Source organism: Coregonus lavaretus (genome assembly GCF_964263955.1).
Source record: "Coregonus lavaretus genome assembly, chromosome: 20".
Lineage (NCBI taxonomy): Eukaryota > Metazoa > Chordata > Actinopteri > Salmoniformes > Salmonidae > Coregonus > Coregonus lavaretus.
In genome coordinates, this window is record NC_140007.1 from 31,115,468 (window position 1) to 31,141,669 (window position 26,202).

The 26,202-nt window shown below is 47.6% G+C and overlaps 1 pseudogene across 1 annotated transcript in view; it reads right to left on the reverse strand.

The window, feature by feature from the left end:
* Positions 1-26,202, reverse strand: part of LOC311148114 (membrane-associated guanylate kinase, WW and PDZ domain-containing protein 3-like) — a 63,694-nt pseudogene that overhangs the window by 10,124 nt on the left and 27,368 nt on the right. Inside the window, exons 5-12 of the transcript in view lie at positions 25,944-26,147; positions 19,115-19,301; positions 18,739-18,815; positions 17,699-17,866; positions 15,683-16,427; positions 15,016-15,589; positions 14,831-14,894; positions 14,277-14,693 (exon numbers count right to left, since the gene is read on the reverse strand). The product of the transcript in view is annotated as a membrane-associated guanylate kinase, WW and PDZ domain-containing protein 3-like (transcript). The remainder of the gene's footprint in view (positions 1-14,276; positions 14,694-14,830; positions 14,895-15,015; positions 15,590-15,682; positions 16,428-17,698; positions 17,867-18,738; positions 18,816-19,114; positions 19,302-25,943; positions 26,148-26,202) is intronic.

The following is a 26,202-nucleotide window of genomic DNA, read 5'->3' on the forward strand; positions in this document are numbered from 1 at the left end:
AACTTCAGACGGGCCTGTATATGTTATTTCTTGAGCAGGGGGACCTTGCGGGCGATACAGGATTTCAGTCGTTCACGGCGTAGTGTGTTACCAATTGTTTTCTTGGTGACTGTGGTCCCAGCTGCCTTGAGATCATTGACAATATCCTCCTGTGTAGTTCTGGGCTGATTCCTCACATGATCATTGCAACTCCATGAGGTGAGATCTTGCATGGAGCCCCAGGCCGAGGGAGATTGACAGTTCTTTTGTGTTTCTTCCATTTGCGAATAATCGCACCAACTGTTGTCACCTTCTCACCAAGCTGCTTGGCGATGGTCTTGTAGCCCATTCCAGCCTTGTGTAGGTCTACAATATTGTCCCTGACATCCTTGGAGAGCTCTTTGGTCTTGGCCATGGTGGAGAGTTTGGAATCTGATTGATTGATTGCTTCTGTGGACAGGTGTCTTTTATACAGGTAACAAACTGAGATTAGGAGCACTCCCTTTAAGAGTGTGCTCCTAATCTCAGCTCGTTACCTGTATAAAAGACACCTGGGAGCCAGAAATCTTTCTGATTGAGAGGGGGTCAAATACTTATTTCCCTCATTAAAATGCAAATCAATTTATAACATTTTTGACATGCGTTTTTCTGGATTTCTTTGTTGTTATTCTGTCTCTCACTGTTCAAATAAACCTACCATTAAAATGATAGACTGATAATTTCTTTGTCAGTGGGCAAACGTACAAAATCAGCAGTGGATCAAATACTTTTTTCCCTCACTGTATGTTTTTTTTTCTTTTTCTTCTCGCATATACAGTGGGGAGAACAAGTATTTGATACACTGCCGATTTTGCAGGTTTTCCTACTTACAAAGCATGTAGAGGTCTGTAATTTTTATCATAGGTACACTTCAACTGTGAGAGACGGAATCCAAAAATCCAGAAAATCACATTGTATGATTTTTAAGTAATTAATTTCAATTTTATTGCATGACATATGTATTTGATCACCTACCAACCAGTAAGAATTCCGGCTCTCACAGACCTGTTAGTTTTTCTTTAAGAAGCCCTCCTGTTCTCCACTCATTACCTGTATTAACTGCACCTGTTTGAACTCATTACCTGTATAAAAGACACCTGTCCACACACTCAATCAAACAGACTCCAACCTCTCCACAATGGCCAAGACCAGAGAGCTGTGTAAGGACATCAGGGATACAATTGTAGACCTGCACAAGGCTGGGATGGGCTACAGGACAATAGGCAAGCAGCTTGGTGAGAAGGCAACAACTGTTGGCACAATTATTAGAAAATGGAAGAAGTTCAAGATGACGGTCAATCACACTTGGTCTGGGGCTCCATGCAAGATCTCACCTCGTGGGGCATCAATGATCATGAGGAAGGTGAGGGATCAGCCCAGAACTACACGGCAGGACCTGGTCAATGACCTGAAGAGAGCTGGGAACACAGTCTCAAAGAAAACCATTAGTAACACACATTACATTTACATTCACATGTACATTTTAGTCATTTAGCAGACGCTCTTATCCAGAGCGACTTACAGGAGCAATTAGGGTTAAGTGCCTTGCTCAAGGGCACATTTACGTCATTTAGCAGACGCTCTTATCCAGAGCGACTTACAAATTGGTGCATTCACGCTATAGCCAGTGGGAAAACCACTTTACACTTTTTTTTTTTTTGGGGGGGGGGGGGGGGGGGTAGAAGGATTACTTTATCCTATCCCAGGTATTCCTTAAAGAGGTGGGGTTTCAAATGTCTCCGGAAGGTGGTGAGTGACTCCGCTGTCCTGGCGTCGTGAGGGAGCTTGTTCCACCATTGGGGTGCCAGAGCAGCGAACAGTTTTGACTGGGCTGAGCGGGAACTATGCTTCCGCAGAGGAAGGGGAGCCAGCAGGCCAGAGGTGGATGAACGCAATGCCCTCGTTTGGGTGTAGGGACTGATCAGAGCCTGAAGGTACGGAGGTGCCGTTCCCCTCACTGCTCCATAGGCAAGCACCATGGTCTTGTAACGGATGCGAGCTTCAACTGGAAGCCAGTGGAGTGTGCGGAGGAGGGGGGTGACGTGAGAGAACTTGGGAAGGTTGAACACCAGACGGGCTGCGGCATTCTGGATGAGTTGTAGGGGTTTAATGGCACAGGCAGGGAGCCCAGCCAACAGCGAGTTGCAGTAATCCAGACGGGAGATGACAAGTGCCTGGATTAGGACCTGTGCCGCTTCCTGTGTAAGGCAGGGTCGTACTCTCCGAATGTTGTAGAGCATGAACCTGCAGGATCGGGTCACCGCCTTGATGTTAGCGGAGAACGACAGGGTGTTGTCCAGGGTCACGCCAAGGCTCTTCGCACTCTGGGAGGAGGACACAACGGAGTTGTCAACCGTGATGGCGAGATCATGGAACGGACAGTCCTTCCCCGGGAGGAAGAGCAGCTCCGTCTTGCCAGGGTTCAGCTTGAGGTGGTGATCCGTCATCCATACTGATATGTCTGCCAGACATGCAGAGATGCGATTCGCCACCTGGTTATCAGAAGGGGGAAAGGAGAAGATTAGTTGTGTATCGTCAGCGTAGCAATGATAGGAGAGGCCATGTGAGGATATGACAGAGCCAAGTGACTTGGTGTATAGGGAGAATAGGAGAGGGCCTAGAACTGAGCCCTGGGGGACACCAGTGGTGAGAGCACGTGGTGCGGAGACAGCTTCTCGCCACGCCACTTGGTAGGAGCGACCGGTCAGGTAGGACACAATCCAGGAGTGAGCCGCGCCGGAGATGCCCAGCTCGGAGAGGGTGGAGAGGAGGATCTGATGGTTCACAGTATCAAAGGCAGCAGACAGGTCTAGAAGGACAAGAGCAGAGGAGAGAGAGTTAGCTTTAGCAGTGCGGAGAGCCTCCGTGACACAGAGAAGAGCAGTCTCAGTTGAATGACCAGTCCTGAAACCTGACTGGTTTGGATCAAGAAGGTCATTCTGAGAGAGATAGCAAGAGAGTTGGCTAAAGACGGCACGCTCAATAGTTTTGGAAAGAAAAGAAAGAAGGGATACTGGTCTGTAGTTGTTGACATCAGTGGGATCGAGTGTTGGTTTTTTGAGAAGGGGTGCAACTCTCGCTCTCTTGAAGACGGAAGGGACATGGCCAGCGGTCAAGGATGAGTTGATCAGCGAGGTGAGGTAGGGGAGAAGGTCACCGGAGATGGTCTGGAGAAGAGAGGAGGGGATGGGGTCAAGCGGGCAGGTTGTTGGGCGGCCTGCAGTCACAAGTCGCAGGATTTTATCTGGAGAGAGAGGGGAGAAAGAAGTCAAAGCATAGGGTAGGGCAGTGTGAGTAGGACCAGCAGTGTCATTAGACTTAACAAACGAGGATCGGATGTCGTCAACCTTCTTTTCAAAGTGGTTGACGAAGTCATCCACAGAGAGAGAGGAGGGGGGGGGGGGGGGATTCAGCAGGGAGGAAAATGTGGCAAAGAGCTTCCTAGGGTTAGAGGCAGATGCTTGGAATTTAGAGTGGTAGAAAGTGGCCTTAGCAGCAGAAACAGATGAAGAAAATGTAGAGAGGAGGGAGTGAAAAGATGCCAGGTCGGCAGGGAGTTTAGTTTTCTTCCATTTCCGCTCCGCTGCCCGGAGCTCTGTTCTGTGAGCTCGCAATGAGTCATCAAGCCACGGAGCTGGAGGGGAGGACCGAGCCGGCCGGGAGGATAGGGGACACAGAGAGTCAAAGGATGCAGAAAGGGAGGAGAGGAGGGTTGAGGAGGCAGAATCAGGAGATTGGAGGGAGAAGGATTGAGCAGAGGGAAGAGATGATAGGATGGAAGAGGAGAGAGTAGTGGGAGAGAGAGAGCGAAGGTTGCGGCGGCGCATTACCATCTGTGTAGGGGCAGAGTGAGTAGTGTTGGAGGAGAGCGAGAGAGAAAAGGAAACAAAGTAGTGGTCGGAGACATGGAGGGGAGTTGCAGTGAGATTAGTAGAAGAGCAGCATCTAGTAAAGATGAGGTCAAGCGTATTGCCTGCCTTGTGAGTAGGGGGGGACGGTGAGAGGGTGAGGTCAAAAGAGGAGAGGAGTGGAAAGAAGGAGGCAGAGAGAAATGAGTCAAATGTGGACGTAGGGAGGTTGAAATCCCCCAAAACTGTGAGGGGTGAGCCATCCTCAGGAAAGGAATTTATCAAGGCGTCAAGCTCATTGATGAACTCTCCAAGGGAACCTGGAGGGCGATAGATGACAAGGATATTAAGCTTAAATGGGCTAGTGACTGTGACAGCATGGAATTCAAATGAGGAGATAGACAGATGGGTTAGGGGAAAAATTGAGAATGACCACTTGGGAGAGATGAGGATTCCTGTGCCACCACCCCTCTGACCAGATGCTCTCGGGGTATGCGAGAACACATGGTCAGACGACACACTACGCCGTCATGGATTAAAATCATGCAGCGCATGCAAGTTCCCCCTGCTCAAGCCAGCGCATGTCCAGGCCCGTCTGAAGTTTGCCAATGACCATCTGGATGATCCAGAGGAGGAATGGGAGAAGGTCATGTGGTCTGATGAGACAAAAATAGGTTTTTGGTCTAAACTCCACTCGCCGTGTTTGGAGGAAGAAGAAGGATGAGTACAACCCCAAGAACACCATCCCAACTGTGAAGCATGGAGGTGGAAACATCATTCTTTGGGGATGCTTTTCTGCAAAGGGGACAGGACGACTGCACCATATTGAGGGGAGGATGGATGGGGCCATGTATCGCAAGATCTTGGCCAACAACCTCCTTCCCTCAGTAAGAGCATTGAAGATGGGTCGTGGCTGGGTCTTCCAGCATGACAATGACCCGAAACACACAGCCAGGGCAACTAAGGAGTGGCTCCGTAAGAAGCATCTCAAGGTCCTGGAGTGGCCTAGCCAGTCTCCAGACCTGAACCCAATAGAAAATATTTGGAGGGAGCTGAAAGTCCGTATTGCATAGCGACAGCCCCGAAACCTGAAGGATCTGGAGAAGGTCTGTATGGAGGAGTGGGCCAAAATCCCTGCTGCAGTGTGTGCAAACCTGGTCAAGACCTACAGGAAACGTATGATCTCTGTAATTGCAAACAAAGGTTTCTGTACCAAATATCAAGTTCTGCTTTTCTGATGTATCAAATACTTATGTCATGCAATAAAATGCAAATTAATTACTTAAAAATCATACAATGTGATTTTCTGGATTTTTGTTTTAGATTCCGTCTCTCACAGTTGAAGTGTACCTATGATAAAAATTACAGACCTCTACATGCTTTGTAAGTAGGAAAACCTGCAAAATCGGCAGTGTATCAAATACTTGTTCTCCCCACTGTATATATATATATATATATATATATACATACACATACATACATATACGCATATACATACATACATATATACATACACATCCTTTAAATATATATATATATTTCCCTTTATTACTTTCCAACCCCACCATCCCTTCCCTAATTGGAGTAAACTAGTGAACAACAATGCTTAGGCCTCTACTTCATACTTATACATACTATATACATTTTATGGACCCAGTCAATAATTATATTTTGTTTGTTTTTACCCCTGAACTTCCTCCGATCATTTTCATGATGTCCATCTGGTATGCTTCTATATGCCATATCTTTCTAACTGTGCTCTTTCACAAAAGCTCACAATATATAACCTATATACTTATTATGGACACAGCATGTCTTACACTAGTTATCTTGTTGTTATTAGTTGTTGTTATTAGTCCCATCCTTCAGCTCCATTCAACACCTCCCATCTATCTCTTAACACCATCCATATTGGATTTCTATTTGCCATATATTTTTCAACTGTACTGTGTTTTTTACAAAAGTTCTGAACCTTTCTATTCTCATTGTTTCTACAGATTGTGAATTGAAAATAAACATTTTTGCTAAAAGTATTATTATATTATTGATCGATTGACTATGACTTTTCAGATCACCCATTAGTGCTATCTGCAGGGTCAGCTCCATGCAAATATTGCAATCCTTCAGCCATTCCTGGACCTGTGTCCAGAAACAAGCTACAAATGGACAGTACCAAAACAAATGATCTAATGATTCTGTCTCTTCACAGCCATATCTGTAGAGCTGGGAAGATTGTATCCCCCATACAAATAACATTCTATTGGTAGCAATAATTTTTTAATCCGGCGTCGTTTTCCGTATCAGTTCATAAACACTATGCCATGGAATCGGTACGTCAAAAATCTCTTCCCAACTATTTTGCAATCTATATGGGACGGCTGTCAATCTTTTGGTCCTTAAATGAAACTGGTAAACTTTTTTATTTATCACAATTTTCTTTAACCAATTATGTTCTTTAATGCTAGGCCGACAGACAAATTCCTTACTTTTTCCTCCTTCCACTTTCCTCTTCCATTTTTGCGGTAATGCTGCAATTATTTGGTTGTAATTTTGGGTAGAGCAGACATTTCCATATGTTTTTGTTAGCTGCATGTGTGACATAACTCCACCATTCCTACCGATAATATCATTTACGAAGATTATACCTTTTTTAAACATTTTCTCAAAAAAGAACGGTTTTTTATCAATTAGTATATTTGAGTTTAACGACAATATTTGTTGCAATATTTGTTCTGTCATTTCTGGAGGATTAAATTGAAATTGCAACCAACTTTCTATGGCTTGTTTTAGAAATAGTGATATTTGGGAGATTATTTCCTTTTCAAATACCTGAAAGTGAGGGGTTGTAATCCGAATAAAGGGAAAAAGTCCCTTCTTGAACATTGGGTGAGACAATCTTACTAGTTTGCTAGAGAACCGTACACATTGTTATTGTAACCCTGGACAAGCACACCTGATTCAACTTATCAACTAATCATCAAGCCCTCAATGAGTTGAATGAGGTGTGTTTGTCAAGGGCTACAACGAAACTGTGTACTGTTGGGGGTAATGGAGGACCAGAGTTGGGAAACACTGTGTTAGATCATAAGTGAGGATTGACATGGAAAATGGACTGTTATAAAATGTAATGTCTGTTTCCATGAAAAAGTTATCTCAACCCTAAAAAGTGAAGCAATATCTTTAAAAAGTGTGATGCACAAATTCACTGAAATTAAGAAAATGAATCCAGTGGCTTCATTCATACATCTATTAAACTAACTCAGCTAAAAGCTTCTTACAGGACTTTCCTTCAGATTGATCTTCCTCCATCTGTCAACCTCCTTCCCTCATCCCTTTCTCTCTATCCCTCCTCTCTCCCTCATCCCTTTCTCTCCATCCCTCCTCTCTCTCTCATCCCTTTCTCTCTATCCCTCCTCTCTCCCTCATCCCTTTCTCTCTATCCATCCTCTCTCCCTCATCCCTTTCTCTCCATCCCTCCTCTCTATCCCTCCTCTCTCCCTCATCCCTTTCTCTCTATCCCTCCTCTCTATCCCTCCTCTCTCCCTCATCCCTTTCTCTCTATACCTCGTCTCTCCCTCATCCCTTTCTCTCTATCCCTCCTCTCTCCCTCCTCCATTTCTCTCTATACCTCCTCTCTTCCTCATCCCTTTCTCTGCATCCCTCCTCTCTCCCTCCTCCCTTTCTTTTTATACCTCCTCTCTCCCTCATCCCTTTCTCTGTATCCCTCCTCTCTCCCTCATCCCTTTCTCTCTATCCCTCCTCTCTCCCTCATCCCTTTCTCTGTATCCCTCCTCTCTCCCTCATCCCGTTCTCTCTCTCTCTCTCCCCCTCCTCCCTTTCTCTCTATCCCCCCTCTCTCCCTCCTCTCTTTCTCTCTTTCTCTCTATCCCTCCTCTCTCGTTCCTCCATGTCTCTCCCTGTCCCTGTCCCCCTGCCATACAGTAACACCCATGGGTCTGCCTCCCCCGTCTCTCTAAGGCTTTATCTCTCCTAAGTGTACTGGGCTGTGTGTGGTGACAGCTGTCTGTCCTGTGTTTCCATCATCATTATATAACCCATCAGACAACATCAACACCCAGAGACAGACACTCGTTCATCAGATATCCTACACTGTGGCCCATTCCCTCTTCCTAGTCTTAGGATGAAAAACATACAGTATTGTAGCTACTGTACTTGCTGGTTTCCCATTTGTTCCATTGTTACTGTTGTATCAATAAGACTGTAAACCCAGACTATGATTGTCTGGCAGATGTGGTGTGCTGAGGATGACATCCGGATGATAATCTAACAAACCAGAGTCTAATTCACAGTCAAAGGACTGTTCCCTCTCCATATCTGGGTACACTCTGGGTTTCCTTCCATCACAGAAGGCTGCAGATACAGTAAATGTGTTAAAGCCAGGAGAAGCAATGGACACGGTACATGCATGCTAATGATATTAGCACAACTGCTGATAAAACTAGCATGATAAATGCTACTGCCATTACTACAGACAGTAATACCTGCTGACTGCTACCTAAGCTCCCACTGTCACACTGCTAACACTACCACTACTGTTGCAATTACTAGTGCTTTTACTACTACTAGGACAGAACCAGGACATCCTATCCAACTACATGCCCATCTCCAACCTTCCCTTCCTATCAAAAGTACTGGAGAAAGTGGTTGCATACCAGCTTCAATCGCATCTGTCATCTAATCAGTTGTACAAGGTTTTCCAGTCTGCACAGCACCAAAACAGCTCTGGTTGAAGTTCATAACGACATACTGATGGCTGCTGATTCTGGATCTCCCAGCATCCTCCTCCTCTTAGATCTCAGTTCTGCTTTTGACACCGTAGAACACATCTTCCTCCTGCAGTGTCTCAGTGAGCAAACTGCTGTCTCTGGAACAGCTCTGAACTGGTTCTCCTCCTGCCTCTCCAATAAGAGGCAATACATCACTATTGGAGAGTCCAGATCGGAGGAGTCTGCAGTCACATGCGGTGTCCCACAGGGGTCAGTGCTCGGGCCTATCCTGTTTTTAATTTACATGCTCCCTCTCGGACATCAACTTCCACTGCTACGCTGATGATCCCCAGGTCTACATTAACACCAAATAATCTCTGCGCTGGCAAAACTCAGCAGTTGCCTAAAGGACATCAGGGCATGGATGAAAGAGATCTTCCTCCAGTTGAACAGTAGTAAGACTGAGGCTATGCTTATTGGGACACCCAAGCAGGTCACTAGTGCTGGAAACATCTGCCCTACAATCAACGGCCAGGCCATCTACCTGTCCTCTGTCATCTCCAACCTAGGAGTCAAGTTTGATTCTTCTCTGTCCTTCGTTGCCCACACAAAAAATATTTAAAACATAATTTTTCATCCTAAAAACATTGCCCGGGTCATACCATCACTCTCCCAGCCAGATGCAGAGAAACTCATTCACGCCTTCCTCTTCTCTCGGATCGATGCACTGTTTGGGGGCCTCACAGCCAAATCACTACAGAGGCTCCAACTAATCCAGAACAGTGCTTCCAGGGTCCTGACCAGGACCAATAAGTCAGACCACATCACCCCGATCCTGGCCCAACACCACTGGCTACCGGTCAACTACAGGATTGACTTCAAAATGTCATGCTTGTATTTAAAGCCTTGAATGGACTGAGCCACACCTACATCAGCGACCTCATTTCAATCAGCGAGCCACCTCGCACTCTCCACTCCAGCCACTCCCTACTGCTTCAAGTACTGCTGGTACTTTTACCACTACTATTACCACTTGTAGGATTACATCCACAACTACAGTACAACAACTGTTAACTGCTTACAGTACACCTCAGGCCATGAATGACTCAAACTCCAATGGTGCTCCAGGACACAAAGGATGAGAAACATATTGCAGATGTTGAACTAATTGACAGCTTTGATGCAAATCTGTCATGTTAATTTCAATTAAACAAAATTCTCATACACACACATACACACATGCACGCAAACACACACGTATGCACAAACACACACATACTCACACAGTGTCATAACTCACAGAAAGCATCAAACTTAGACAGACAGCATTCAACCAGAAACCATAAAGTCAAAACACGCACATATAAATACCACCACTATCCCAAAGATATCTAACAGTGCATTAAAGCTATAAAACAGTGCATTAAATTAAACTACACAACATAATTACGTTTGGAGTCCTTGACAGTTTTCAAAGCAGACTGTAGTCTTTCCAACATGGCTCTTTGAATAACATACGTAGCACAAAAAATCCTGAATTCCAACAAAACAGCCTGGAGATGCTTAGATGTAAATGGATGGGAGTCAGATCAATAAAAAAAACTATTAACTAAAACATGTCCCTGCTGTTGCTCTGGTTCAGTGTAGCGTCTCACTAAAGCAATTCAGAGAGAGAGAGAGAGATGGAGAGCGAGAGAGAGGAGAGAGAAAGAGAGAGTGAGAGAGGGAAGGGGGGGGGGGGAATTTTAATCTTTAGAGAAACCAGACTGAATCCTTTCACTGCAGAGAGAAGGGGTGTAGAGAGAAAGAGAGGGAGAGTGCGGTATATAGAAAAGGATAGATTATGGAAGAGAGAGAGAGAGAGAGTGAGGGAGATGGAGACTATAGTTATTGAGATAAGACAGAGGTGAAATACGGGTGAGAGAGGATAATGGAGAGAGACATTCTTTGTCCTGTTGAGACGAGAACACAAAGGATTTACAACCTTAATCTTGCTATGACAACTTTAATGTATGTTAGCTTTGCCCATAAAGCAAATTGAACTGCATTAGAATTGAACGGTCAGAGGGGCAAATACAAAGAGAGGGGAAACAGGAGGATAAATAATCACATCCCACTAGGCACACACTGGTCGACTCAAAGTTGTTTCCACAACATTTAAATGAAATTACGTTGAACCAACGTGGAATAGACGTTGAATGGACGTCTGTGCCCAGTGGGATGGAATGGATGGTATACTGTATTTCATTAATGCCCTCTAGCTAATAGTTAAACAGGTGGGATGTTTTCCCCCTTCACAGCCGTAATGAGAACACAAACTAGCTTAATTGTGCTGTTACAGGTGTAGGATCTTAATTTGATCACTTATGTTGCTGAGAATTTTGCACCGCAGGAAATGCAGATGAGCTTCACAATTTACATAAATTCACTGATAACCCACACTAACACACGGTTTTATTAACAGTATTGCACTTTTCATGTAGCCTACTTTTGTCCAGCTAATAGCCTAAGCACCGATCAAGCAACTTTATGGACTAAACGTTCAAATCCTGTTGCTGCAGGATTATTTTGCTGTCACAATATAGGTCAAATTAAGATCCTACATCTGTAACGTGCAGTATACTGTAGTGTTACAGCAGGATTAGGACTGTATCGGTGTAAAGCAGCATGTTATCATCAAAAGGTTATTCTGTTGGAGGCAAATGGAGCTGACAGGCTGATTTAGATAAGAGCACTGACACATATAAACCTGTGTGGCTTAGCTCCTAATAGCCCTGTGGCATGGGGCTTCACGCTGGATAATCTCACTATTGATTCCATTGATTGTCACGAGGGCTAGCGTATACAGTACACATGCGAATCCCACACACATACACTACCGTCAAAAGTTTTAGAACACCTACTCATTCAAGGGTTTTCCTTAATTTTTACAATTTTCTACATTGTAGAATAATAGTCAAGACATCAAAATATGAAATAACACATATGGAATCATGTAGTAACCCAAAAAAGTGTTAAACAAATAAAAATATATTTTATATTTGAGATTCTTCAAATAGCCACCCTTTGCTTTAATGACAGCTTTGCACACTCTTGGCATTCTCTCAAGCAGCTTCATGAGGTAGTCACCTGGAATGCATTTCTATTAACAGGTGGCTTTTTGAAGAATCTCAAATATAAAATATATTTTGATTTGTTTAACACTTTTTTGGTTACTACATGATTCCATATGTGTTATTTCATAGTTGTGATGTCTTGACTATTATTCTACAATGTAGAAAATTGTAAAAATAAAGAAAACCCTTGAATGAGTAAGTGTTCTAAAACTTTTGACTGGTAGTGTACATATTCATCAAATGCACTTGAACACATGTGCACCACCACACAAAATATTACACCCTATAACAACAATTTAACACTTCAACACACACACACACACACACAAACACTAGGAAGGAAGCAGCATAACAAGATCCTGATAGAGACCTATATCCATCCTACCCTGCCTTCCGAAAGTTTTTGAAAGCCAAGTTAACAAACAGATCACCGATCATTTCGAATCACACCGTACCTTCTCCGCTATGCAATCCGGTTTCCGAGCTGGTCATGGGTGCACCTCAGCCACGCTCAAGGTCCTAAACGATATTATAACCGCAATCGATAATAGACAGTACTGTGCAGCCGTTTTCATCGACCTGGCCAAGGCTTTTGACTCTGTCAACCATCGCATTCTTATTGGCAGACTAAATAGCCTTGGTTTCTCAAATGACTGCCTCGCCTGGTTCACCAACTACTTCTCAGATAGAGTTCAATGTGTCAAATCGGAGGGCCTGTTATCTGGACCTATGGCGGTCTCTATGGGGGTGCCACAGGGTTCAATTCTTGGGCCGACTCTTTTCTCTGTGTATATCAATGATGTCGCTCTTGCTGCTGGTGACTCTCAGATCCACCTCTACGCAGACGACACCATTTTGTATACATCTGGCCCTTCATTGGACACTGTGTTAACAAACCTCCAAACGAGCTTCAATGCCATACAACACTCCTTCCGTAGCCTCCAACTGCTCTTAAACACTAGTAAAACTAAATGCATGCTCTTCAATCGAACGCTGCTGGCACCCGCCCACCCGACTAGAATCACTACTCTCGACGGGTCTGACCTAGAGTATGTGGACAACTACAAATACTTAGGTGTCTGGTAAGACTGTAAACTCTCCTTCCAGACTCGCATTAAGTATCTCCAATCCAAAGTTAAATCTAGAATCGGCTTCCTATTTCGCAAACAAAGCCTCCTTCACTCATGCTGCTAAACATGCCCTCGTAAAACTGACTATCCAACTATCCTTGACTTTGGCGATGTCATTTACAAAATAGCTTCCAACACTCTACTCAGCAAATTGGATGTAGTCTATCACAGTGCCATCCGTTTTGTCACCAAAGCCCCATATACTACCCACCACTGTGACCTGTACGCTCTTGTTGGCTGGTCCTCACTACATATTCATCACCAAATCCACTGGCTCCAGGCCATCTATAAATCACTGCTAGGCAAATCCCCGCCTTTCCTTAGCTCATTGGTCACCATAGCAACACCCACCCATAGTATGCGCTCCAGCAGGTATATGTCACTGGTCATCCCCAAAGCCAACACCTCCTTCGGCCGCCATTCCTTCCAGTTCTCTGCTGCCAATGACTGGAACGAACTGTAAAAATCTCTGAAGCTGGAGACTCTTATCTCCCTCACTAACTTTAAGCATCAGTTGTCAGAGCACCTTACCGATCACTGCACCTGTACACAGCCCATCTGAAATTAGCCCACCCAACTACCTCATCCCCATATTGTTATTTATTTTGCTCATTTGCACCCCAGTATCTCTATTTGCACATCATCTCTTGCATCATTCCAGTGTTAATACTAATTGTAATTATTTTGCACTATGGCCTATTTATTGCCTTACCTCCATAACTTGCTACATTTGCACACACTGTATATATATTTTCGGTTGTATTTTTGACTTTATGTTTTGTTTTACCCCATATGTAACTCTGTGTTGTTGTTTTTATCGCACTGCTTTGCTTTATCTTGGCCAGGTCACAGTTGTAAATGAGAACTTGTTCTCAACTGGCTTACCTGGTTAAATAAAGGTGAAATAAAATAAATAAATAAAAATCCCAGCTTTAGCATAATGGGGAAGGGAAGGGAAATGGGATAAATGCAGTGCAATAAATGCTGTCATTGGACTGTTTTTGTGTTTTATGACTCCATAGTATCTGGAGCGCTGGCTGAAACACTAAAAAGATCATGAGCAATGCGCAGGATGATGTCATCATGGGCAGGGGGGGGTCTGTCTTTAAGTGACAGAGACCTATGACTCATCATCATGACTCAGTGACTGTCATGCAGCCATAATCATTTATTCATCAAACTACAGAACAGTATGTCCAGTTAGGAAGCCTTTCTCTTCATGCGAAACGCCAACTTTTCACTGGGTGATGACTGCCGTTGACATTTGTTGGGGACAAGATAAGGGATTTGGTCTAAAAAGTTATGCTTCCTATTTTCTGCAGTAACTCTAATATAATACCTCACGACTTTCAAGCGAGGGAAAGCGAAAGTCATCAATCCAATCAATAAGAAGATGTAAAATGAAATGTGCTCTGCTACAAATCAATTAGTTCTCACCTTTCCCCTTCTCTACATCATGTGAAGCGATGACAAATCCGAACCCCTCTCCCGGCTTCCTTCTCAGCTCCACGTCGAACCCCCGGGGCACACGGTTCCGTCCCAATCCCTCCTGCCCTGGTCCTGGGACCACCACCCCCCTGTCCACCTCATACGTCATGCCTGCGTTCAGCCAGTCTTTGGGCTCCATGGGGAGGGTGACTGGGACTGACTCCAGGAAACTGGTGCTCTGGACCAGAGAGGAGCGCACCATGGCTGGGGGAGGGGGAGGAGGGGTGGAGGTGGGACGGGGTGGGATCAGGACTTCTGCAGGGGGCGACAGGTTCTTGTCTGAGGCCACAGGTGAAGGAGGGGGGCGAAGGAGTGGTGAAGGGCCTCTCCGCATAGAGTTGGGGGAGACGGAAGAATGGTGGGAACCTGAAGAAGGGGAATAACATCACTAAAGACAATTTTTTTTTTTTTAGGTTTTATTCATCACTGAGAAACAGTGTAATGAATACAGTAAATAAAAACTCCTAAAAACACGTTTGCAGGAAAGTAGCTAATGTTCTTACCACCTCTGTGAACCAATAGGATAACTTCTCCTTGTTTGGTGTATTCCTGGAGAACTCGTTGTATCTGGAGGGAAAACCAGAAGGAAAAGTATCACTTTAGTATCTCTGATTTAACTTTCCCTAAACGTATGTATTCTCCATCTCTTTCCTTATCTTCTTTCTCTCCTCTTTTCCCTCCTCAGTACCTGTGCAAAGCTGAGACTCTGGACGTCTGCTCCGTTGATCTTCATGATGGCGTCCCCTGGCTGTAGGGAGGAGCACTGCCTCCTATCCCAGACCCTCTTGACCAGGGCCAGCCTGCCTCCCTGTCCCCCGGCCGTCACACTGAAGCCCATACCTCCTCCCCCCTCACACTGAGCCAGGGCCACAGGCACCAGCTCCCCTCCACCTCCAACCCCAACTCCTTCGACCCCAACTCCGCTGCACAGGCTCATCACCCCCGGAGACGATATGCTGCTGGGGCTGCCACTGCCACTGGTGTTGCCATGGAAGCCGTTGAAGCCGATTTGTGGGCTGTCGGGGGTGGGAGGGGGTCTCAGCAGAGAAGCCTGGGGCCTGATGAGGCGGGAGTACGCCCCCCTGCCTGGGGAGGTTGAAAGACGGGGTCTCTCTGACTGGGGCATGGGCAGTCTGGACACAGGGAGTGTGGAGGAGGTGGACAGGTCGGTGTTTGACAGGTCACTCTTAGAGGTTCTGTAGCGCAGGGGCTGGGGGGGGGTAGAGAGGGAGTTATTGTTGTGGTTACGGATCATGGATGCCCTGCAGAGGAAGAAAAGAGACAGAAAGATAGTCACTGTTCTCCATGAGAGATAAACAGCTGTACATTACATTTTGTGTGTGTGTGTGTGTCACCTGTGTGAGCCGAAGGCTGAGACCACCTCACTGTCACTCTGGGAGTTATCAGGGGCCTGCAGGTGGGCGAGACCCCTCAGGGAGCGGGGTGGGCGGACCGGGGGGATGGAGAGAGTGATGCTGCCACTGGAACCTCTATAAGATGGTGGTGTAGGGGAGGTGGATTCAGATAGGTGGCGCCTGGATCGTCTGTATGAGGTTGGCTCAGCGGAGTGAGCAGGGTGCCCACTAGACCGTCTGTACGAGGGTGAATCATAGGCAGTGGAGTCAGAGCGATGTCCACTGGATCTTCTATAAGAGGGTGGTGTAGGGGCCGTGGAGTGAGCAAGGTTTCCGCTGGAGCGTCTGTAAGAGGGTGGCGGTCGGGTAGCTGTGGAGGTGGCATTCCCATTGGCATCCAGTCCCGGCCCCACTCCTGGTCCCATATAACCCACGTCATGGTGGTGAGAAAGGACCCCATTGAGATTAAGATACTGGGTCTGGGTTGGGGCTGTGGATGGGCGTGGGAGGCGCTGGTGTAAGGGCTGGGGCTGGGTGGTGGTAGGTGGGAGGAGGGGGTCACAGACATCAGTTGACCCAGGATGGGGCTGCTTGAGGCAGCCTTCTGGGTTGTAGAGCATGGGATAGCCCCTCCGGAGGACCACGTCCACACTGTGGCCCACAGGCACTGCCTTCAGCATCTCCACCACCTCTTTATGAGACGTTCCCAGGACACAGACGTCATTGATGTACACCAGGATATCCGCTGTGGGGACAGAGAGGATGGGTTGAAAGGGTTCTGGTTCAGTTATCCCACAGCATTAGTATACCTTTAAAACCTACATACAGAACATCACATCATCTATTTGCAAATTGTTTGAGGGACATTGTAGTTCTAGTTCATAAATGCTATGCTATCTTTGTGTGGGTGTGTGTGAAATGTAACCATACCAACTAATCCCTCTACTATTACACAATATATTAACTGTATCCCACCCTTCTAAAATGCTCAACTCTGGGTGCTTGTGACAGGTTTCACAGTCTGTATTAGTGGGTGTTAGTGTGTGTTAGTGTCTATTAGTGGGTGTTAGTGTCTATTAGTGTGTGTTAGTGGGTGTTAGTGAGTGTTAGTGTGCACATACAGTATGCACGTGTGTTGCTGGATGTGATGATACCTAGATTATGGCATGCATGCCTTTAGGATTAGGGATTGATTGCGATCTACTCTCTGTGAGAGATCACAGAAAAATCCCACCACTATAATCCAGCTCCAGTGAGGAGAGAGAGAGAGAGAGAGAGAGAGAGAGAGAGAGAGAGAGAGAGAGAGAGAGAGAGAGAGAGAGAGAGAGAGAGAGAGAGAGAGAGAGAGAGAGAGAGAGCTTATCTGGTAGTTATGAGCACGCGCTACAGTATAATACCAACTATAGTCACATGCTTTTTACAGTATTACAGTACTAAATATAGCATTTACATTCAAGTGAGTATCGTAACAACAACAACAACAATGTGATTCTGTGGACTGACATATCTGAGTTTAGTTACAAAGAGAGATAGAATATTCTCCAACTGCCTAAACAAGACACATTTAAACCAGGTTAAAAAACACAGACGCAGGTCAAATACAGTGAGGAGAGAGAGTTTACAGGAGTCCATTTTCATAGTCTGCAAGTATTCAACAGTGTGTAGCTAATAGCTTTTTAAAAAAATGTTATTGCCAATAAATATAGAGCTTTACAAAACATCCGGCTTTAACGCTCAATAATCCACAGTTCAATCTGTCACAAACATAAGGCCAAGACTAATTTCTGTTCAATTTACAATTACATTTACGAGGAATATACTGTAATGTCAACATTGGCAAAGTTCTGATACCCTAAAGAAGCTAAATCTAACATATTCCTAGGAAAGACTATTAAAGACTTTGAAAATGCATTTTTGCTGTTTCAAATCACCTTCTCAATACATTTACAAGTGTAAAACTTTTCTATAATAAAAATAATCTCTTGGTATATTGTCCCCTCCCTCCCTCCCTCCTACCTGTGTTGAGAGTTCCAGGTCCCCCTGGCGTGACACTGTAGACCTGAAGGAACTCCCTGGCTCTGCTGCCCCCCACAATGTTGAAACCAAACCCTCTGGGACCTTTAGAGAGGCACGTGTGGATAAAGAAACCCCTCAGCTCCCCTGGCTGGTCTGTGAACCCTGGTACTGAGAAAACGAGATGGAGGGATGGAAAGAGAGGGGGAAAAGATACGGAAAGGAGTGAAAAGGGAAAAGAAACAAAGAGAGAGATGCTTACAACAGAGAGGGAGAGAGACAAAGATGTTTGTGCAATTGGAAGGTAAAGAGGAAATAAAGGTCACCATGAAGAGGTTGAGAGAACGACAGAGAGAGACAGAGAGAGAGGTTGCACCCTGTGTGTGTGAATGAGTGAACTGCTTAGAATGTGCTGTTCAGAGCTGAGTTAAGAGACGCACAACACTGCAAACTCATGGCCAGATGGCACTTAGTGCAAAACGTTTAGAAATAAATAGACATGCAGACAAAGTTTTTTTCCTCCCTGTCATAATGGCCCACAGAGAAGATTCAAGCCCCTTGAAAAGGAAATAAACTCTCTGCCTGATCTGTATCACCTCCTGCTGGTTAAAACAGTGTAATGCAACCCACTAAGATTCCGACCAGCTTTACACATGATATTATGGCAGATGGGGCTCTAATTTCTATAATCAGCTATATTGGTCAAACGTTGTTGTATTAGGTTGTTTTATCTGTGAATCACATGACACAATTATGATAGAAGGTTGTCAGTGTCATGCCCAACACATGGCCTCTGTCATCCACAGCAGAACAGACCTGTGCCAGTGGTTCCTCCTGGCTTGCTGTTATGGGGTTAGGGATTAATCACTACACAGTATCTCAATTCTACTAAAAGCTCATTTCATTTCATTTGAATCTATTAACAGGCTCACTGTGCCTATGGTCCTATAGTTCTCGTCTTATTAACATACAGTGCATTAGGCAGTCCAATGGTTAAAAGCTCCAGTACTGTTTCCATAATTATAGAGTGGGAGAGAGCTCACATTCATTCTTGTCAAGCGTCGTCTCTCTGCTGCTCTGAGCACGAGGATCCTGCCAGCTGGTCGTCTTGGAGTAATGGCTAAAAGAGAGTGACAGACAGGCCACCTCAAAGTCACCAATCAACCACCACCATGGTGATGCTATATAACAGTATTTACAAGTCAACACCTTTAAGATACAGAGGAAACTAATCCTGGACCAGAAACAAACCAAAACATTCAAGACAGCAGTCTATCCACACAGAATAGAACAGAACAGAACAGAATAGAACAGAATAGAATAGAATAGAACAGTCACTTTCTTTTTTCTTTCTTTCTGTAAAGTGTGTTGTGACCTTGTTAAATGCACTTTGAATAAATTGTGATTTGATTAACTCACTCTATGTAGAAAGGCTCTCCTGAGTTGCTGAAGGCCTCCTCCCAGTTTTTAGGCATCACTGCTGGCACCCTGGCACTGGTGCTGCCATGGCCGTTCTCCATGGCACTGCCATACCCCCCACTGGACCCTCTTGACCGGCAGGGGGACAGGGAGATGGGATGGGCATTGCTGATACCCGCTGATCCACCTGAAACGTCAATGAAGAGGACAGGCAAAATGATGTAACTGAAAACTAGTGTTTGACAGGTTACTATAGTTGTTCTCAGCCTACACTCAGTGAAAATAGAACCCTTGAATAATCTCTGGAATCATGGAAATTGTCTACACTGAATTTAGTTTAAAGCTAGCTTTAAATCCACATTTCCAAATCCAGACCCATCGAGTCTAGTGTAAAAAAATAAATAATAAGCAAGGCATGCATTCCATACAGTACAGTACAGTACAGTACAGGGTATATGGATACAGCTTTTGCTTAACCCTCCTGTCCTTTAGAATGTACTAAGCGTGGGAGGATGTGGCCTGCTGCATACCCAGAGCTGCAGTCAGAGCCAGCCCAGCCAACACCCCGTTCAGCACCACATAGCCAGGCGATAGATGACTCAGCAGCACAGGTCAGGTCCATGGACAGTTCCCTGCTCCCTGCCTGCCACACAGCCTGCCTTTGGTCAGCTTGACCCTCCTCTGGAGAAAGTCCAGCGATCGATGCGGCCACAGCCCCACATAGAGCCAGGAGCATACTAATCATGCTAATCATTGATTAATTTGGCCATCAAAGACTCTGAGGTACAGAAGGACAATACAGTCTTTACAATTCTTACAGTAGCTACTGGCCACCATACCTGCCAAAACAAATTGTGGGAAACAAATCACACATTTTGGAAACTTAAAATCACGAAAAGGTTTAAAATTAAAATAATTTAATGCAACTACTGTTACTACTACTACTACTTACACTACGCTTACTATGACTGCTACTACTAATATGTATTTGTCATGAGCCTCTCACTCCACCGGGTTACCACCTTAATTTTCTTCCACTCTGCTCACCACTCTCTCTACTCAGCCTAACTAGCTCCACCTGTCCCTGCTCTGCTCTGCTCTAATTACTCTGCCAGCTGCGCTGCATTACCCACTACCTCTCCCAGTATTTAAGGCCCTGTCTTTCAGCTCTCCGGTGTCAGATCGTCTGCAAAGCTCACACCCGGAACCTGTTTGCTCGCGCTTCTGGCTCACCCTGGTTTTGTGACCCCGGACCTGCCTGTTTTTTGGATACTCTTCTGCCCCAGGAGATCCAGACCTGCTTCTGCCATACGACTCCTGACTACTCTTCAATCCCGGTAACTCTGACCAGCCTTCTGCCTTGCTACTACGTATTTGGATTTCCCTTGAACTGTACTGCTGCCTTGTTTCATTCCGCCCTGTTGTGTCTGTGTCTCCCCCCCCCAGGACTTCTGGACCACCCACCACCGGCTTCATAGGACGCATCGCTGCCACTGGGGGGGGCACAGACCCAGCACATTGGACGGGATCCCTGTTACCCCTGGAGCCTTCATTCACTCCCTACTTCCCTTTTCCCTTAAGTTTTAATAAACTTTCTGGTGTGACGCAATTGTGGTCCTCTGGTCGTCTGTCTGAACCGTGACAGTACGATCTGACCATTATGGACTCAGCGCACACTTTCCCCGACATGGAAACCGATGAGCATGAGCAGCAGTTCCAGCAGCAGCAACAACAACTCGCCATGATCATTCAACTCCTCACCAACCTTACCCCAGCCAGTCTGCCCACCAGCCCTGCCCCCGAGTTACCTGCCCCGGTCATTGCAGCCGCTGCTCCGGAACCCAAGATTGGAAACCCCGAGCGGTTCAACGGCGACTCAACCCAGGTCCGGCCATTCCTGACTAGCTGCCGACTTCAGTTCTCCTTGCAGCCAAGGACCTTCGCCACGGAGGGGGCTAAAGTTGGGTATGCCATCACTCACCTGACGGGCCGAGCTCGACTCTGGGGAACAGCAGAGTTCGAACGTCAAACCCCCGCATGTGCAACCTTCGACCTGTTTGCTGAGGAGATGCTGAAGGTGTTTGACCTGGATTCACCAACCGCAGAGGCGTCTCGTGAACTGTTCAGTATTCGACAAGGCAGACGTACAGTCGCAGACCATTCCATCGACTTCCGAACCCTGGCTAGACGAAGTTCTTGGAACACACCATCGTTGGTGGACGCGTTCTTCCATAGTTTGGCTGACTATATCAAGGACGAGTTGGTCTCCCATGAACTGCCTTCCACTCTTGATGAAGCCATCGCACTGACTGTCAGGATCGACAGAAGGATACAGACCCGTCGTCGTGAGAGGGGGCGCCAAGGTCCACCTACTACCGGCATTCGGAGAGATCCGACTGGGCTCCTGTCATCTACTGCCACTCACCCAGGTCAGTTTGATCAGTCTGAGCCTATGGAGATTGGGCGAGCCTCTCTCACTCCTGCAGAGCGCCAGCGCCGCTTCACCTCTAACCTCTGCCTCTATTGTGGAGGTGATGGACATCGTGTGGTAACCTGCCCTTTAAAGGGCCGAAGCTCACCGGGCATAGGGGGAGTCCGGTTGAGTTCTATGACCATCCAGTCCTCCGACCGCAAACCCCTGCTGCAAGTTCACCTCCGCCTCTCTGACTCAACTCACACCCTGGCTGCTCTGGTGGATTCTGGCGCCGAAGCCAACATAATGGACATCAAGCTGGCACGCCAACTGGGACTGGAGAACCTCCGTTTGACACCTCCTATTCCTGCCCGGGCACTGGACGGACACTTACTCGGATCGGTCACTCATGTCACGGCCCCGGTCTCGATGGGTCTGTCCGGAAACCATCAAGAAACTATCCAGTTTCACCTGCTCCCCTCTCCAGGCCAACCCCTCATCCTGGGTTACCCATGGCTCCGCCGGCACAACCCTCAGCTCGACTGGGTGACCGGGGTGATCAGGGAGTGGGGAGAGGACTGCCACCGAACCTGCCTGCTTGCTGCCGCACTACCCCCTCGGCCAGTACCTACTAACTCCGCTCCTGACCTCTCCAATGTCCCAGAATGCTACCATGGTCTCAGAGAGGTGTTTAACAAAGCAAGAGCCACATCTCTGCCCCCTCACCGACCGTACGACTGTGCCATCGACCTCCTCCCTGGAACAGCCCCTCCAAAGGGTCGTCTTTATTCATTGTCTGCTCCTGAAAGAAAGTCCATGGAGGACTACATCAATGGCTCTCTGTCCGCAGGATTAATCCGTTCATCTTCATCTCCTGCTGGTGCTGGCTTCTTCTTTGTGGGGAAGAAGGACGGATCTCTTCGCCCCTGCATCGACTACAGGGGACTCAACGACATCACAGTGAAAAACCGTTACCCTCTGCCTCTGCTCACCTCTGCTTTTGAGTTGCTCCAGGGAGCCACTGTTTTTACCAAGTTGGATCTCAGAAACGCTTACCACCTAGTGCGGATCCGGGAGGGAGATGAATGGAAAACCGCATTCAATACACCAACAGGCCACTACGAGTATCTGGTTATGCCTTTTGGCCTCACCAATGCTCCTGCTGTGTTCCAGGCTCTAGTGAATGATGTACTGCGGGACATGTTAAACAAGTTTGTCTTCGTTTACCTGGATGACATCCTAATCTACTCCAGAAACCTGTCTGAACACACCCGCCATGTCCAGCAAGTCCTTCATCGTCTTCTGGAGAATTCCCTCTACGCCAAGGCAGAGAAATGTGAGTTTCACGTCAAGACAGTGGCCTTCCTGGGGTACATAGTGGCAGAGGGAAGTATCCAAATGGATCCTGCCAAAGTATCAGCAGTCACTTCATGGCCAGTTCCGGAGAACAGAAAGAAGCTGCAACAGTTTCTGGGGTTTGCTAACTTCTACAGAAAGTTTATCCGGAACTACAGTACCGTTGCTGCCCCTCTCACTGCTCTAACCAGCACCAAGCAACCCTTCACCTGGACCCCAGCAGCCGACAAAGCCTTCAGTACCCTCAAGGTGAGGTTCACCTCCGCTCCCATCCTCCAGATGCCTGATGTGGACCGGCAATTCATTGTGGAGGTGGACGCCTCGGATGTGGGAGTTGGTGCTGTGATTTCTCAGTGGGCTGCGGAGGATAGGAAGCTCCATCCCTGTGCCTTTTTCTCACGTCGGTTGTCCCCCTCTGAGTGCAATTACGACATAGGGAACCGTGAGCTGCTGGCTGTGAAGCTTGCCTTGGAGGAGTGGCGTCACTGGCTGGAGGGGTCCACCATTCCATTTCTCGTTTGGACCGATCATAAGAACTTGGAGTACATCCGCACGGCCAAACGGTTGAACTCCAGGCAGTCCCGCTGGGCCCTGTTCTTCACCAGGTTTAATTTCACTCTGTCATACCGGCCTGGATCACGCAACACCAAGCCAGACGCCCTCTCCCGTCAATTCCAGAAGGATGACACCCCCTCCAAGGACCCTGTGTCGATTCTGCCAAGTCCCTGCATCGTTGCAGCTCTGACCTGGGCTGTTGAGGAACAGGTGCTGGAGGCTCTCCGTAACCAGCCAGGTCCCAGCACTTGCCCAGCTGACCGCCTTTTTGTCCCCGAAGACCTGAGGTCCCAGGTCGTTCAGTGGGGACATGACTCCCGCCTAGCTTGTCACCCTGGCTCCACCCGCACTTACAACCTGCTCGCCCAGAGGTTCTGGTGGCCCTCTCTGAGAAGGGATGTACGGGAATTCGTCCAAGCCTGCCCCATCTGCAACCAACACAAGTCGTCCTGCCAGCCCCCAGCCGGATTGCTGCAGCCCCTGCCTGTGCCCAGACGTCCCTGGTCTCACATCGCCCTTGACTTTGTCACGGGGCTGCCCCCTTCAAGTGGCATGACCGTCATTCTCACCATTGTTGACCGTTTCAGCAAGATGGCACACTTCATTCCCCTCCCCAAGCTCCCAACCGCCAAGGAGACCGCCCAGGTGGTCCTGGAACACGTCTTCCGGATCCACGGACTGCCTAAGGATGTAGTTTCTGACCGTGGTCCACAATTCTCCTCCGCTTTTTGGAAGGAGTTCTGTCACCTGCTGGGAGCCACAGTCAGTCTAACTTCCGGATTCCATCCCCAATCCAATGGGCAGTCAGAGCGGGCTAATCAGGAGCTCGAGAAGGCACTGCGATGCATGACTTCACGCAACCCCCACTCCTGGTCGCAGCAATTGACATGGGTGGAGTACGCACACAATTCTCTGACCTGCTCTGCCATCGGTATGTCCCCTTTCCAATGTGTTTATGGATACCAGCCTCCTCTATTTGCCAGCCAGGAAGAGGAGGTTACTTGCCCATCTGCACTTGCTTTTGCCCGTCGATGTCGCCGCACCTGGTCACAAGCCCGAGCCACACTCCTCAGATCCGTTGCCAGCTACACTACCGGGGCCAACCGTCGGAGAATTCCTGCTCCCACCTACCATGTTGGTCAAAGGGTGTGGTTGTCATCGAAGAACCTGCCACTCAGGGTGGAGTCGCAGAAGCTGGCACCTCGGTTCATTGGCCCATTCCCTATCATAAGAGTGATTAGCCCAACTGCTGTCCGGCTCCAACTGCCTAATTCCCTGAGGGTGCACCCCACTTTCCATGTGTCTAAGATTAAGCCCATCCATGAGAGTCCGCTGGTCCCTGCGGCGCCTTGTCCTCCTCCTCCACGGCTCGTCGATGGTGGTCTGGTTTACACCGTCCGCCGCCTGCTTCGGTCCAGACAGAGGGGTAGGGGTCTCCAGTACCTCATTGACTGGGAGGGCTATGGACCTGAGGAAAGGACCTGGGTGCCAGCTAGTCGGATTGTGGATAGGACTCTCATCACCGCTTTCCACCAACGGCATCCTGATCAACCTGCAATCCGTAGGGGCCGCCCCAGAGGGGTCCCTAACCGTCCTGCCCGCTCGGCTTCCTGTCCTGTGCCTGATCCTGTCTCGGGACCTGTCCCATCTCCCGACCACGGCCCTCCGGCTTCCTCCGAGGATGAGGACGTTCACTCGGACCGTTCGGAGGAGTTCTAGCCCTCCTCCGGCTCCCCTCCTCCCGCCCGGCGTGGTGTTGCTCTTGGGACTTCTGGGGCCGTCCCTTGGGGGGGGGGTTCTGTCATGAGCCTCTCACTCCACCGGGTTACCACCTTAATTTTCTTCCACTCTGCTCACCACTCTCTCTACTCAGCCTAACTAGCTCCACCTGTCCCTGCTCTGCTCTGCTCTAATTACTCTGCCAGCTGCGCTGCATTACCCACTACCTCTCCCAGTATTTAAGGCCCTGTCTTTCAGCTCTCCGGTGTCAGATCGTCTGCAAAGCTCACACCCGGAACCTGTTTGCTCGCGCTTCTGGCTCACCCTGGTTTTGTGACCCCGGACCTGCCTGTTTTTTGGATACTCTTCTGCCCCAGGAGATCCAGACCTGCTTCTGCCATACGACTCCTGACTACTCTTCAATCCCGGTAACTCTGACCAGCCTTCTGCCTTGCTACTACGTATTTGGATTTCCCTTGAACTGTACTGCTGCCTTGTTTCATTCCGCCCTGTTGTGTCTGTGTCTCCCCCCCCCAGGACTTCTGGACCACCCACCACCGGCTTCATAGGACGCATCGCTGCCACTGGGGGGGGCACAGACCCAGCACATTGGACGGGATCCCTGTTACCCCTGGAGCCTTCATTCACTCCCTACTTCCCTTTTCCCTTAAGTTTTAATAAACTTTCTGGTGTGACGCAATTGTGGTCCTCTGGTCGTCTGTCTGAACCGTGACAGTATTAACACTATATATGACTGTAGTAAATTGGTCACCCATATAGTCTTACGGGGGAGCAGCCTGTCTTTGGTAAACCTGCCTGACAGGCCAGAGTCCTCCTCGCTGTTCTCCTCCTCCTCTGCTGCTTTCTCCAGGTTGCTAAGCAACTTGCTGCGTGTCCGGAAGTTCCGAAGCAGGTTGCGGTGTTCCTGGTAGGTGATGGGAGGGCTCTCTGGACCGATGTGTACTGGCCGTGGGGTGCCGTAGTAGTTCCCTGAGAGAGAACACGTGACAGGAGGAGGAGGTGTAAGAGAAAGTGAGTGAATAAG